Below are 16,198 nucleotides of genomic sequence, written 5' to 3'. Positions count from 1 at the left end.
TTGTATTACAATTTCATGTATTTTTTTCTTTTTTCTTTTTGCTATACAGTGGTGCCCCGCAAGACGAATGCCTTGCAAGACAAAAAACCCGCTAGAAGAAAGGGTTTTCCGTTTTTTCGATGCGCTTCGCAAGACGAATTTCCCTATGGGCTTGCTTTGCAAGACGAAAACGTCTTGCGAGTCTTGCGATTTTTTCGCTTCCCCCCCTTTTTCTAAGCCTCTAAGCCGCTAAGCCTTTAATAGCCGCTAAGCCGCTAAGCAGCTAATAGCGCTAAGCCGCTAATAGGGTTGCTTTGCAAGACGAAAAAACTGCTAGACGAAGAGACTCGCGGAACGGATTATTTTCGTCTTGCGAGGCACCACTGTGTATGTGTATATATATATATACATTGGACAAACAAACAGACGAATAAATGCACGTATCGCAGAACACAAGAATGCCGTCAAAAAAGAAGAAAAAACTTCCTCTCTTTTCCAACACATGAAAGAAACAGGACACGAAATTAATTTTGCAGATTCCAAATTGCTCTTTAACATGGAACATCACCACAAGAGAATAATCATGGAAGCCATCGAGATAGAGAAACACCCTCACAACATGAACAAGCGTGACGACACATCCCGCTTGCCAGACATCTGGAAATTAGCCCTCCCCACAAAAACTGACACCAGATCCAGAGGCACACAGAACGCCATCACCAATCAACCACACCAGACCCAAACCCAGACCCTCTCCACAGATAAATTACAGACACCATCCAGTAGCCAAACCATGGTGGCACCTCCGGATGCTGCACCCCCCTGCAATCCCTACACAGATCTGGCTGACACAGGCCACAAAACCACAGCTCGCCCCTATACACGAAGCCAAGCCAGAGCACAACCAAGTGCAGTACAGCCATCTTCTCAGAAAAACTCTTCACAAAGTTCAAGAGGTCAAGACACAAAGACTTTAGCAACTAATCCACACCTAATGACCCACCTAAGTGGTACTCAGGATATCACTCAAGAAATCACTCAAGATATCCCTCAAGTAATTAAGGAACAAAAGAAGAAAAGGCACACTAGCCTGGGAACTTCCTCTCTGCCCAGAACATTGGAGGCTATACACCACACCCCCTCAACAGTATTTATAGGAACTCAAACACTGAGATCCTGCTCTGTTCCAGTAACAAGAAGCCGAAAGCACCAGCCTGAAGATGACGAGTGAGACCTCGTCGAAACGTCGCCTAGACACCCCAACTTTTACACGGGAAGACACCCGAGGACACCAAAACCTGCATATATATATATATATATATATATATATATATATATATATATGCGCATGCACACATCAGGGACGAGAGTCCTCCAAAGCTGATAATGAATGAATTGATTCTCAGGTGATCTCAACATGTGCATCTCAATCCCCATGCTACAGAGGTCAGTGGGGTGATATGTCTGGCTATTTCCGCATTTCCTGAGTGCATACAAGCCTTCTTTGTATAAAGACTCTACCGTGCAAATGTATGAGCAAGGCATCATTCTGTACTTATGCAAATAGTGCCCATCACTAATACATAAGAAACCAGCCTACTTACCGGATTAATGTGCTTGTTCATCTTCAGATTTTTCACGGGGGGCCTGCCAAATCAGATGACTACCTAGAAAGGAGGAGGGAAAGCTTTTTGAATATTTATGTTTAAATCAAAGAACTTCCTTTTCTTTTGAAAAGTAGATGGGACTGGTGACGGGAGAAACGCCATGGGCTTATATAAAGCTTTGTTGATTTGTGATGTGCAATGATTTGTCTCTTAGAGGAAAACAAAAACACCCCAAGGCTGCAATCCTACACTAATCTACTAGGAGTAAGCCCCAGGACCCTCACTGGAGCTTACTTCTGAGTAGACAGATACTGTATTGCACTATATTTTGTTTAGTTTCCTCTTTATAATGGAAGAGAAGAGAAATAGAGGAAACTGTGAGATTTATGTGTGCATTCTAGCTCCTTGACTTTATGAAAGGCAATTTCATTTTATATACAAAACACAGGGACCATAAAATTTACAATCCAGATATTTCTGAACATTCCTATTGAATTCACTCAGACTTTTCTGGCACAAACCATATGTGAAGATCACTTAGAGGACTTAACAACAACAACAACAACAATTATTTTATTTTTTATACTCCTCCCATCTGGCTGGGTTTCCCCATTTCACAATAGTCACATTGATTGCAAATGGCGAAGATTTGCAAAGCATCATTTGAAATGACATAATTAGATAGACAGACAGATATAGGGCACTCCCAGAAAATATGTTTATTGAGCATTCATCCTGATGTGATGGGAGGGGAGTTAGGTTACAATGGCTATTTGATGAGCATTCACTCCTACATGTTGACGTTGCGTCAAAGTAGTAATTGTCCCATGCTTCTCAGTGCCTTTTCCTATCACTTTCCTTATTGCAAAAAGTCTGCTCTTTGGAGGAAGCGGGTTTCTTGCACCAGAGATTTCATTGTTCAACTTGAATTTGCTAGTATGGGATGAAGTCCTGTCCGAAAACAGTGACAGTCTGGAAATGGCCCTAGAGATTAGAAATGAATAGAAAATGGAGCAAAATAAATACAGTGGTACTTCAGGTTAAGTACTTAATTCGTTCTGGAGGTCTGTTCTTAACCTGAAACTGTTCTTAACCTGAAGCACCACTTTAGCTAATGGGGCCTCCTGCTGCCACTGCACGATTTCTGTTCTCATCCTGAAGCAAAGTTCTTAACCCGAGGTAATATTTCTGGGTTAGCGGAGTCTGTAACCTGAAGCGTATGTAACCTGAGGTACCACTGTACAGTGGTACCTCGGGTTACATACGCTTCAGGTTACAGACGCTTCAGGTTACAGACTCCGCTAACCCAGAAATAGTACCTCGGGTTAAGAACTTTGCTTCAGGATGAGAACAGAAATCGTGCTCCAGCGGTGCGGCGGCAGCAGGAGGCCCCATTAGCTAAAGTGGTGCTTCAGGTTAAGAACAGTTTCAGGTTAAGAACGGATCTCTGAAACGAATTAAGTACTTACCCCGAGGTACCACTGTATATTGCTGGCTCATGAATGCAACTGAGTATTCACATGGCCATGGCTTACAATTTTCACTGTTCTTTTATTACACAAAGATTCCACTTAACACATACACACATGCAAGGACTTGTAGCCTTAATCCCATTTTCACTTCCAATGCAGTGCACTCTCCTGTCCTCTAGAGGGCTCATGCGCACCGGAAGGCTCAGTGTGCCACCCTCTGCCCAGCCGAGTCCTTGTCAGGTGCAAAGTTATAGTTACCATGCAGCAAGCAATTAATGCACAGGTTGGGTTAGGAAACACACCTACTCCCATACATTCTATGGCAATGGCCACTTGTCATAGCAAGAACTGCTCCCTGATCTGTTTCCACAGCTGGTATTTGTGAAAGGCACTATGTTGGTCTACAGCAGTGTTTTTCAACCTTGGGTCTCCAGCTGTTGTTAGACTACAACTCCCATCATTCCTAGCTAGCAGATCCAGTGGTCAGAGATGGTGGGAGTTGTAGTCCAACAACAACTGGCGACTCAAGATTGAGAAACACTGGTCTACAGCAACAGGCTACTTCAAGTTTGGGGATCACAGGGGAACTCCCTCCCCCCAGTGCTCAGAAAATGACAGCTCTCTGCTGACCTCTTTCTTCCTATGACCTACACCCCCCTTGAAGCGATAACCCTTCTCTCCTTTTCCATGCACGAGTAAGTTACCAGTGCAAGGGTCAGTGGCTAGAGAAAGGGCAAAGAGTGCATTGGGAAACAGCTGAGATCTTTCAGCCATTACACTAGAACATTATTCATATCAAGATGAGTTTTTACAACCACCCCAGACACTCTACGCAAACCATATAAGGCCAGGGTTGGGGAACTCAAAGAATAAGTTACCAGATCACAGTGTGTATAGCACCGCTGCAATAAACTTTGTGATAAGGATAAGAAATCCAGCTTTTCGCCCCAAAAGTACAACACACTGCAAAACCAGGTTAGTTGACAGAAACACCTTGTGCGTGCAAGTCTTGTGTGTGCAGCGAGCCTCTTTGTGTATAGTAGATGCAATAAAATGGAATATGATAAGCTGTGTTTATGTTATGACAAAAGCTTGGGCAATCTCGCCTTATGTAGCCTGAGCTGAAAAATTATGCGATACAGAGGTCAGAAAAACAACTTAGGGACATAAAGAAAACCCTGCTGGATCAGGCCAGTGACCTATCTAGTTCATATTCCTGTTGTCATGGGCTGGTGGCATGTAGCTGCTGGGCAACCTCCAAGGGAAGACGGCTCAGAGCCAGGGGATTGGTGGTGGGATGACGATGAGTGATCGGGGGAGAAAAGGGAGAAGACTGGGAGAAGGAGGTGATAGAAGCTGAAGAGGCAACAGGGCAAAGGAAGCAGCAACAGGTGCACCCTACACCAGTGGTTTTCAACCAGTGTGCTGTGGCACCCTGGGGTGCCTTGAATGATAATCAGGGGTGCCGTGGGCAACACTGGCCTCTGCCCCTTTCCTTCTCTCCCTCCTCTGATGCTCAGAGACCAAGGGTGGCTGCTGAGAGGACTCCCAAGGAGAGGGGAAGCTGAGCGAACACTTCACATGGGAGCGTGTTCGCAAAAGGGTGAGAGGCTGCCAGCTCTGCAGGCAGGGGGTGACATAACTGGGCTCCTGAGCCCCACAGGGGTGTTACAGAATGAATGTAGTTGGTCAAGGAATCCTTGGACCAATCTCTGCTCTACACCCACCATACTGTTCCTTGTGTTTCCGAGCACAATTCAAAGTGTTGGTGCTGACCTTTAAAGCCCTAAACAGCCTCGGTCCAGTATACCTGAAGGAGCATCTCCACCTCCATCGTTCTGCCCGGACACCGAGGTCCAGCTCCAAGGGCCTTCTGGCAGTTCCCTCGCTGCGAGAAGTGAGGTTACAGGGAACCAGGCAAAGGGCCTTCTCGGTAGTGGCACCCGCCCTGTGGAACGCCCTCCCACCAGATGTCAAAGAGAAAAATAACTACCAAACCTTTAGAAGACATCTGAAGGCAGCCCTGTTTAGGAAAGCTTTTAATGTTCAATAGGTTATTGTATTTTAGTGTCCTGTTGGAAGCCGTCCAGAGTGGCTGGGGAAACCCAGCCAGATGGGCGGGGTATAAATGTATTATTATTATTATTATTATTATTATTATTATTATTATTATTATTATTATACTAGTTTGACCATTTAAAAGGGTAAGGAAGGGCTGTAGCTTAGTGGTAGAGCATCTGCCTTGTACACAGAACATCATAGGATCTCCAGGTAGGGCTGGGGAAACCTGGAGTGTTGCTGTCAATCAGTGTGGGCAAAATTGAGCTAGATGGACTAATGGTATAAGGCAACTTGCTGTGATTAAGAACTTCGGAATGTCTTTTCCCCCTTGGTTAGCTTTTAACTGACTTTTCCCACCTCACTTTTCTCAGTGTCTGGCGAAGAAGTCTATCGCCTGAGAAAGTTTACTATGCCTTCTTTTTTTTTTTACAGCGGTACCTCTGGTTACGTACTTAATTCGTTCCGGAGGTCAGTTCTTAACCTGAAACTATTCTTAACCTGAAGCACCACTTTAGCTAATGGGGCCTCCTGCTGCCACCGCGCCGCTGGAGCACGATTTCTGTTCTCATCCTGAAGCAAAGTTCTTAACCCGAGGTACTATTTCTGGGTTAGCGGAGTCTGTAACCTGAAGCGTATGTAATCTGAAGCGTGTGTAACCTGAGGTAAAGGTAAAGGTACCCCTGCCCGTACGGGCCAGTCGTGTCCAACTCTAGGGTTGTGCGCCCATCTCACTTAAGAGGCCGGGGGTCAGCACTGTCCGGAGACACTTCTGGGTCACGTGGCCAGCGTGACGAAGCTGCTCTGGCGAGCCAGCAGCAGCGCAGCACATGGAAATGCCGTTTACCTTCCCGCTATGAAGCAGTACCTCTTTATCTACTTGCACTTAGGGGTGCTTTCAAACTGCCAGGTTGGCAGGAGCAGGGACCGAAAGATGGGAGCTCACCCCGCCATGGGGATTCGAACCGCTGACCATACGATCGGCAAGTCCTAGGCACTGAGGTTTTACCCACAGCGCCACCCGTGTCCCTAACCTGAGGTACCACTGTACAATAAAAACCTCACAAAAATAGTTAGATACATTTTCTTCTCCCCTTCCTCTTATTGCATTATTTTGCAGTAAGGAACAGAACTGCCTCAGTGGGGGCAACTTACACAACCTAATAATATTGTAAGTCGTGTGCAATTTGCATGTTCGGTTCCGCTGGGGATGCATTTGCATAATTTAGCTGTCTAATGCCAACTTGCAGCAAACAGATCCATAAATGGCCAGCTATTCCTGCCGGCTATTTAAAAAGCCATTTTTGCACAATGACCTCCTGCCATGCCCAGCCTCATAAACTTTAGATTAGATCCAGAGGACTGAGAAAATATTGCAAGGGAGGGGGAAAGAGAGAGAAGGTAGGCTGTGAAAGACCAGGTGCCTTTTTACAAGCGCAAACATGCCCAGTTCTTAGCAACAGCCACCAGGCACATCTGACTGCTGTTTGCTCAAACATTCCCTCCCTTAAGTGGATCTCTGTATGAAAGCCTCCCTCTATTTTGCTATTAAAAAATTAAATCCAGTCCAAGTATGCTTCAGGCTTGCAGTTCTGCAACAACGAGAGAGCTGTTCTTCAGCAGTACTGAATTAAGCGACTGCCAGACCATTTGAAGGGGACTTTTAAAAGAAGCTTCATCTAAGAAGTTGCCAAGCTCAAACTCCTATAGAGGGGCTATTATATATTTAAGGATTGCCTAGGAGGAGTGCTGGTACTGGTGTACAAGGCCTAGTGTAGCTTAGTACCAGGATACCTAAAATATTGTCTCGCCCCTCATATACTCAGTTGATCATGGCACTCTCCATCTCATCTGGAGGTCTGTTCTGTATGACATAGGAATTGGGCTTTTAGTGTGGGCTCATCTGCCTTTTGGAATCCCTTCCCACTACACATTAGACAGCTGTCGTCTCTGTTGGCTTTTTGGCAGCTGCTGAAGATCTTCCTCTTTTAAGAAACCTTGTAAGTGGAGATATTTATCCCTTTATATATGGAACTATTTTTTTAACTTTTTATATATGCAATTGTTTTCAAGTTTTTGCATCGTTTTTAAATGTGGAATAGTTTTAGTTGTTTTAGACACAGCACTGGCTTTTTTTAAATTGTTTTTACAGTTTCCCTGTTCTTTGGTTTTCACTGTTTCATAACTGTGTGTTCTATTGTTGCAATCTTTTCTGGGGCCATATGGTAAAGGTCAGGCAAGATACCAAACAAATAAAGTGATGTTCATTTCGAAGTCTCCACAGTCGTACTTTTGCAGTTGCTTGAGAACAAACCAGACATTACAAGGTTTATTTATATTTAACAAATTTCTGATCCAGTTCTTCTTTTTTTTAAAGAAAGATGCTCCAATAAGCAGCCTGTGATCCCCAGCAACTGAAATTCAGAGGCATATGACCTCTAAAACTGGAGACGATACAGCCATCATGATACTGGAGGTTATAAAATCACCATGACTAGCAGCCATTCATAGTCTTATCTGCCATGATGTTATTGAATCATCTTTCAAAGCTATCTAAGATGGTGGCCGTCACCAACTACATCTCATGGTAGCAAATTCCATCATGTTGTGTGATGTGCTTCCTCTTAAATTTCCTCTAGGAACTAAAGAGACCAAAGGAGAAAATGAATGATAGTAGAATGGAGAAACCCAAGGTTTCAAGTTTGCTTTTTTAAGCAGGTTCAGTGGTCTGGCTTGTGGTCTTTTCAGTAATGGGAAGAACAACAGCAAATCACTCTTGCAGGACTGAGTGTCCACGACTCGTCCCATTTACTCCTCAGGACTTATTTCTGAGACGTTTCCCCCTTTGAACTCAAACCTCAACCCAGCAAATATACTAAATGAACTTTGGTTGAGAAGGTGTTTATGGAAGTTTTATAAACTTTGCCATAGCGATTGGTGAGGCCAAAGTCTAAAGGACACAGAAAATATTGCTAGTGGGAAAGGCTCTCCTCTCAAGTTATGGGTTCAAGTAAACTGCAGAGTTGTAGCCAAAGGCCACAGTAAACCAAAGCTGAATATCTGAATGAACACAGGTGCCTACAAAATGAACACATCCCCTGGGAGTTACATGTGATGCTTCTGTGACATGCAGATAGTTCCTAACAGGCTGTAATCTTAAATGGAAAGGCCAATATGGGTAGAAATAGTTTGAAAGAGAAGGGTTTTTTAAAAAGCTGCTATAGGGAAAGGAGTTGGGTTCTTCCTCGGCCTAGAACAACCTTCTGCTTCAGAATGAAACCTCCTCTGCAGTTGCATTTTGAAAAAGATGAAGCAAAAATTCACGGCCAAACTATACCTGATGAAGGACATGTGAATCTGTAGTTTCTCAACAGTTCACATTTTCCCAACCTGAAGCTCATTTCCCCACATTTGTTTGCAAATTCATTTTCTTTTTTTAAAAAAAAAGTCTCCATGAAAAGTCTCCATCAGTTTAGTGCAAATTTCCCCTCATATTCACATATGCGATTTTTGTACACTACACAATCATTGCAAGCAATCACATATCATGCATTTGTTGGCATTCTTTTCATGAATCTGTGCACTTTCCCGCAATGCATACATTTTGTTACGCACTACTTTGTTGGAGAACCGCGTTGCAAAATTCAGTGAAGTCTGAATTTCAAAGGATGACCCTGTTTCAGTTTACATATTGTTTCAGGAAGGGTGAATTAAGTAGATTCATCTTTAAATGAGCACTGAACCAGCTCTCTTCACCATCCCTCCACTTGACTGAGCATTACTGGGCCTTTGTGAAAAACCTGCTGTGCTTAATCATAGGTCATACCTCAGTTAAGCTACAAGCACCAGCAAAATGTTTGAGAGTTGCTCTGCATATCAAGCACTATCTACTTATCAACATAGTTTCTTGCAGTAATTTATGTAGAGTGATTACAGCAACGGCCATTAAAATTGAAAGGTATCCTTTTGTTTCCTAAGTCCCAAAGTCTATGAGACTAGCCTGGGCACAGTTCCAGATAGGTAATAGAACACATAGCTATAAAAGGCAACTTTGCTAAACTCTGAAACTAAAACTGGTGAGGAGGCAGTCATGCAAGGAAATTAGAGGTGTGGATTCAGTTTTTACAATAAAAATACTTTTATATCACATGAAAAGGTCAGCTGCTTGTGTAATTCCTGGTTTAAAGAGCCTATATTCTGTTCTCGATGACAGGCTTTCCTCCCCTGGCTGTGCACCTCCCTTATTATTAAGTCAAATAAAAGCTATTTTGACATCCAAGTTTTATTTCAGACTGGGAAAGCATACAGCTGCATTTGGCTACAGTAATACGCCGTGGTTTATGAACAAGCTGCAGCCAGCTTAATCTTGCCTGATAACCACCTCCCCTCTCCTTCTGTGATGGGGTTGGAAGCATTTCTTGATAAATCAGAGTTCAGCAATATGTACACACCCTAAACTGTGGTTAATATTAACTATGGTTTGCTGAAACAAGGTGGCTTCATAACCCAAGGTCTGAAGTTCCAATAAATAATAGTTAATTAAGGTCAAACACTGTTCGGCCAGGTTCAGACGTCATGGCAACCTGCAGTTAATTAAAAACAGAGGTGAAGACTACTGATTTCCTCCCTGGGGCCTCTGTGAACATTGCTGACATATGATTTGATAATTTAATACAAGCGCATCACTAGCAACCCTGCCAAAGCAGGAGACAGCATGAAAAATGTGCTGAAGGTTGGATTAAAGTGACAAAATTCCACAGGGAGAGATATTGGAAGACACAGCAGACAGAGATTCTGTCATGCGGTATGAAGTGGAAAAATGTGCTGAAGACTAAATTAAAGTGACAATATTCCAAGGGCAGTGACTTAGAAAAAGATCTTGTCAACCACCCAAGACAATTCTTCAAATAAATGGTGCAAAAAGTTAACGGATTTCAACAGGACTTTAAAGGGTATACACCAGAACTGAAAACACCACGTAGATGGCATTGGAATTGGGCCCTAATAGCATCATGAGCACAAATAATAATGGATGCACAATAAAAAGGACATATAGAAGGGCTACATCACCTTGCCAACAAAGGTCCATATAGTTAAAGCTATGGTTTTCCCAGTAGTGATGTATGGAAGTGAGAGCTGGACCATAAAGAAGGCTGATCGCCGAAGAATTGATGCTTTTGAATTATGGTGCTGGAGGAGACTCTTGAGAGTCCCATGGACTGCAAGAAGATCAAACCTCTCCATTCTTAAGGAAACCAGCCCTGAGTGCTCACTGGAAGGACAGATCGTGAAGCTGAGGCTCCAATACTTTGGCCACCTCATGAGAAGAGAAGACTCCCTGGAAAAGACCCTGATGTTGGGAAAGATGGAGGGCACAAGGAGAAGGGGACGACAGAGGACGAGATGGTTGGACAGTGTTCTCAAAGCTACCAGCATGAGTCTGACCAAACTGCGTGAGGCAGTGGAAAACAGGAGTGCCTGGCGTGCTCTGGTCCATGGGGTCACGAAGAGTCGGACACGACTAAACAACAACAACAATGGAAGGGCTCCTGGAAGAGGTGTCCATGAGGGTTTGTTACACGCTCATATCTAATCATAGACTTGTAAAATTGGAAGGGACCACAAAGATCACCCAGTCCAATCCCCTGCAATGAGGGAATCTTTTTGCCCAGTTCAGGGCTCAAACCCACAACCCTGAGAGTCTCATGCTCTGCCAACTGAGCTATGCTTCATCTACCTTCATGCATAGATCTACCCACAGAATCAAGTCCCACTGTGTACAATGGGACTTCCTCCCCGGGTAAGGTGTGCAGAAGTTCACCCTTAGCTGAATTATTCTGCAGCCTCAGCTGAATTCTAATTATGCTGTTGATGCAGACACAACTTCACCAGTGATTTCCTGTAAACAAGGCAGCTAGTCTCCAGAGGGACCTTCTTAAAAGACATGGCAAAGCTCACCCCAGAACAGATGTGATGAATCTGTAATTCATGTGGAAATAACATGCTTCCAGGAGCCTTCCTGAAAGAGGGTTTGCTTTTACCAATAACAGAACAAATCATGATATTCTCTGTGAAAACTGTGGACTGAGAGAACAAGAACTTACAAAAATAACAATAACTACATTTGGGCTAGTGGGAAGCAATGAACTATGGCAGCAACCAAATTATGGGTTATTATTATTTTTTAAATTCAAATAGAGTATCCACACAGCAGCTTTCTGTGGACTCTGTACTGCTTGTGCTAAGAAGTTTTCCTCAGCATTTGCATAACATTACTGCCAATATAGTTCCTTCATTTAATTCGAAATTGCCTGTGGACAGTCCAGTGCTGTGGAAGCCGCTTAGTGCTTTCTTTATGGTGGGCGATGCTTCAATGAGCAACCTCTGTTGCTACACCCTTATTTCTGTTTGCTCCTTGCATGAGCAGATTTATGCAAGACTTGTAATAATAAAAACAAATGTTTGGGTCTGCCTGATGCTCTGAGTGTGTGGGGTGGTGGTGGGGATGCTATGTTTGTGTCAAACATTCTGCAGATTAAGATAATTCCTCTCCCCACGATTTCTCCAACTGACGTTCAATTTCAACTGCAAACACCACAGAACTTGGGTGCATTGCTGAGATGGGAATGGGAGTCACATTGGTCCTGACTGCTGAGCCTCTTCTCACTGTTTCCCCCAGCCTCTCTGAGAGTTTCCTTGCCTCTTCCTTGCTGAGCGGGGCTGTCTGATGATAGTTGAAAGAGAAAAAAACATAAGGAAGAGGCAAGCATCTCTGTGCGGCAGGAAGCGGCATTGAAATCTCTTGCTTTTTCTCTCCAGTGCTGCTGGAAACTCTAGAAGAGGTTTGAAAAACAAGACAAATAGAGGTTCGGGACTGAATATATTCTCCTCCCCACAATCAAATCCTGAGGTGCTTTAAATCGAAATTGAACGTCAGTTGAAGAAGGCTAGGATAAAGGAGTTATCTTAATTTGGCTTGGCACATGCACACCCAGTCAGTGAACTAAGCAACCCCCTTTGGTTTTTATTATTACAGATCTAGCATAGCAGAGCTGTGGGGGTGGGGGAATTAATAATGTAAGCTAACTGTGATTGACGGGTAGAAGAAAAGACCATACTCAAGGTATTTGTCAACAGCCAAAAATGAAAACAGAAAAAATCAAATCTAAATGACCTGTTTGTGGGATTTTGCCCCCATGTGGACACAGCCCTAAAGAAATTTCATTGTGGGAATTAAACTGGCCCTGTTCTCTGCTGTTCCACTTACCTCAGGCTGATCCAGGCAAGAAATCTAGCAACTGCATGATAATACGTACAATCTGTTCGCCAAGATGTCTGAAGCAACTGAGTTTATTGGATTAAGAGAGAATAAGACATTCTTTTCTCTTTCAGATCTCATAAGAGAATAATATAACAACCTTTTTAAAATGAAAAATGAGTGAGAGTTCAGGAATTAAGAATAGCATATATTTATGGTAATTGTGCCAAACATTTTTTTTCTAGGATGGATGTTTATTATTCCATTAATCTTACTTATGATACTTATTCCAACTGTGATATATCTTTATGCTGACTGAGATTTATATGTTAAGTTGTTTGTGTACTAATTATTTCTATTTAGTTCATTAAATTTATACACTACATGATTTTAAAGAAAAACCTCAAAGCAGTTTACAATATTACTATACTTAAAAAACTTGTGGAACAGTAATTACAGTGGTACCTCGGGTTACAAACGCTTTGGTTACAAACGCTTCAGGTTACAAACTCCGCTAACCCAGAAGTAGTTGTTCCGGGTTGCGAACTTTGCCCCAAGATGAGAATGGAAATCGCACGCCGGCAGCGGGAGGCCCCATTAGCGAAAGCGCACCTCAGGTTAAGAACGGTTTTGGGTTAAGAACAGACCTCCGGAAAGAATTAAGTTTGTAACCCGAGGTACCACTGTAATTGTGTTCCCTGCTGCTCAGTTTCCCCACCTGGGGGACCACTGACCCTGTAAACATGCAGTTTGTTCCTGCATCTTTGGAAAGGACCTGCCCATCTAGGCTGGGCAGGGGGAATTTCTGTAAAAGAGTTCCTGTTCTACTGAGCCATTGGCTAGGCAGCAAGTTAGCCCTGACCCTCTACATTTCTGAAAACTCCTTCAGGACTGACTTCCTGGATAAACTCCTCTCTCACCTCCAACAGTTCCTTACAGCACAGTCTTGGCACTGTCTTGCCTGTTGCCTTCTTTGGCATATATATATACTGAGTCACACTGAATACAGTCAAATAAATATTGTGAAACCCCATTTTTTTGTCCAAGAAAAGACAAAAGGAATCATAAAGTTTCCCAAGGGATGTCAAGTAGAAATAACTCAGGGTTTTGTCAATGGTAAATCCTTCTAACTCAAGGATTACAATGCTTACATTGACAGGTCAACTAGGGTGAATCCATTTTCCTGAGAATGTCCTGGTTTTTACCTCAGGTTCATTAACTTGTGGGAACAGGCCCAGCTAACAACAACTACTGCCAAATATGAATGAACTGAATGAACTGATAGGGAATAAGAAGGGGTGGGTGGGACGAAATACCATACCGCTAAACAGTCCTGATTTGAGTGGGACACCTTGGGATTACAGAAGCCATCTTGACTTCTCATTGGATCCCAGAATGTTCTGTTTTTTGGTCTTGCGCCACGACGCCGGATCAAAAGGCACTCGTGTTTTCGGCCAAAAGACGAATGAGAGGGCTAGACCAAAAAAACTAGAATCCTGGTTTTAATCAGCAGGATGTTGGAAGGTATGAGATACTTCCTTCTAACCTCTTCAGGGTATATGGGGGAGATTTTATATGTAATTGGCCAAGCAATTTCAGGCCAAAGTAGACTGACCCAGTTTTGCTATTCTCTCCTTTACCCTCCCAGTTTTATGGTGATATAATAAAAGTATGCAAAGTGCAAACTTAGAGTTCACCCACATTTCCACTTGTCCCACAGCTTTTCCCTAGGAAAACCCATTGTTTACAATTGAACTGGAACAAATACCTGCAGATTGTTCCGATTCAGCAGTAAACAGCGGATTTTCCTGGGAAAAGTGGTGGTGCAAACAAAAAACCTTTACCAGGAAATAGGAAGAGATTCATGGCAGGCATCCCTTCTGCTTAATGGTCTTGGATTATTCAACTGGTTGGCAGTACATTAACAGGCCATCATTGACAAAGGTTTTCATGGAAATTAGACATGATGTCCACAGATGCAGTAAACAGAATGTTTCCACAGATTAAGACAGCTGGAGTGAAGCTCATAGATGACTTAATCCAACCCCCACTAATGAGATGCAACACATCTTTTGCAAAGGTTAATCTTGCAATAAATTAAATTAGAGTTTCCCAAGCAGACCACAACAGGAATGACTGAAGTTATTCAATTCCACAGAAGCCTTTCACACAGTGTGTGATGTTCTGGGATGGTGGAATGTCATAGGATCACAGAATCATAGAATTGATTCTGTGAACCTGGAAATGTTTGAAATATGGCAGCCCTACTCAGCCAAAGCGTCCGAAACAGATGACCATCAAACCTCTGCTTAAAAACCTCTGCTGAAGGAGAATCCACAACCTCCTGAGAAAGTCCATTCCACTGTTGAACAGCTCTTAATGCCACAAAGTTCTTCCTAATGTTTAGTTGGGATCTCCTTTTGTGTAACTTGAAGCCATTGGTTCGAGTACTACTGGCTAATTTAGATCCATCACAATCTGCAACATAACTGGCACCTAAGTAACAGACCAATGACAAACCTAGACAGCATCTTAAGAAGCAGAGACATCACCTTGCCAACAAAGGTTCGTATAGTTAAAGCTATGGTTTTCCCAGTAGTGATGTATGGAAGTGAGAGCTGGACCATAAAGAAGGCTGATCGCTGAAGAATTGATGCTTTTGCATTATGGTGCTGGAGGAGACTCTTGATAGTCCCATCGACTGCAAGAAGATCAAACTTATCCATTCTTAAGGAAATCAGCTCTGAGTGCTCACTGGAAGGACAGATCGTGAAGCTGAGGCTCCAATACTTTGGCCACCTCATGAGAAGACTCCCTGGAAAAGACCCTGATGTTGGGAAAGATGGAGGGCACAAGGAGAAGGGGACGACAGAGGATGAGATGGTTGGACAGTGTTCTCGAAGCTACCAGCATGAGTTTGACCAAACTGTGGGAGGCAGTGGAAGACAGGAGTGCCTGGCATGCTCTGGTCCATGGGGTCACGAAGAGTCGGACACGACTAAACGACTAAACAACAACAAAGTAACAGACTCCTCTTGCTCATTAATTTTCCAATTCTTTAAGTAAAATGGAAATTCAATGCAGATCCCTTTTTTTTTAAAAAAAGTGATTCTTTGAGTTAAAAACAGAGGGGAAAAAATCATCTTTAAAAAATGTTTGTTAAATAGGTTGCACTCGTCCCTCTACTTCAACCACTTTTGACCATCAACTTGCAATGCCATTTATTTTCTGTTTGCCACTCTCTCCCTGTAAATATAAGCTTTATTTATTTATTTCTTATGGGTGGGGAGGCAAATGTCTAATCTGAGGCTCATGGTTATGCTCCCGCCTCACGGACCACAAGCTGCAATCTAGGTTTGTTTTTGATTACAGCTCTTGGATGAGGAGCAGAGAGCTTAACCCAAAACTTGGGTTTGGACAACATGCTAAGCCAAACCTTAGCATTTTTGCTCAGGCTGACTAATTCCCTTCTTTCTTCGCCTCGCCTATAAAAATCCAAGTTTGTTCATTTTTTTTACTTAAAGCTGCTGATTCCCATAGCTTGATGAACCGCTCTTTTAAATGAAGAATTTCTTTTCCAATACAATGTCATCTCTAAGACCCTAATACACAAGGACGCAGCAACAAAGCCAAACAAAGCCTCATTTTCTGAAAGGAATGTGGAAAAAGCACTCTAAACAAACCATGGAAAGCCATTAGCCCAGAGTCACAGGGCAGGCTAGATGGAACCACCAAGTGGCGATTCTGGCAGCCACACTGCAGAAGTGACAAAGATAGCATCTTTCCATGTTTGGCTTTGTTACATGTGTGGAAAGGATGCTTGC

The 16,198-nt window shown here is 43.1% G+C and overlaps 1 protein-coding gene across 7 annotated transcripts in view; it reads right to left on the bottom strand.

Moving 5' to 3' along the window:
• The window catches only part of PRLR (prolactin receptor), a 106,826-nt gene that overhangs the window by 21,962 nt on the left and 68,666 nt on the right, over positions 1-16,198 (bottom strand). For 5 of the 7 annotated variants that reach the window (XM_081929667.1, XM_081929664.1, XM_081929662.1 and 2 more), the window contains exon 2: positions 1,584-1,646. The exons of 1 other annotated variant lie outside the window; for it this stretch is intronic. The gene's annotated coding sequence lies outside the window, so the exon portion shown is untranslated. The remainder of the gene's footprint in view (positions 1-1,583; positions 1,647-16,198) is intronic. One more of the 7 variants, XM_081929663.1, reaches the window with a different exon arrangement.

This window comes from Podarcis melisellensis (genome assembly GCF_964234715.1).
Source record: "Podarcis melisellensis genome assembly, chromosome: 11".
Classification (NCBI taxonomy): Eukaryota; Metazoa; Chordata; class Lepidosauria; order Squamata; family Lacertidae; genus Podarcis; species Podarcis melisellensis.
This window is presented reverse-complemented; position numbering and strand designations above follow the sequence as displayed.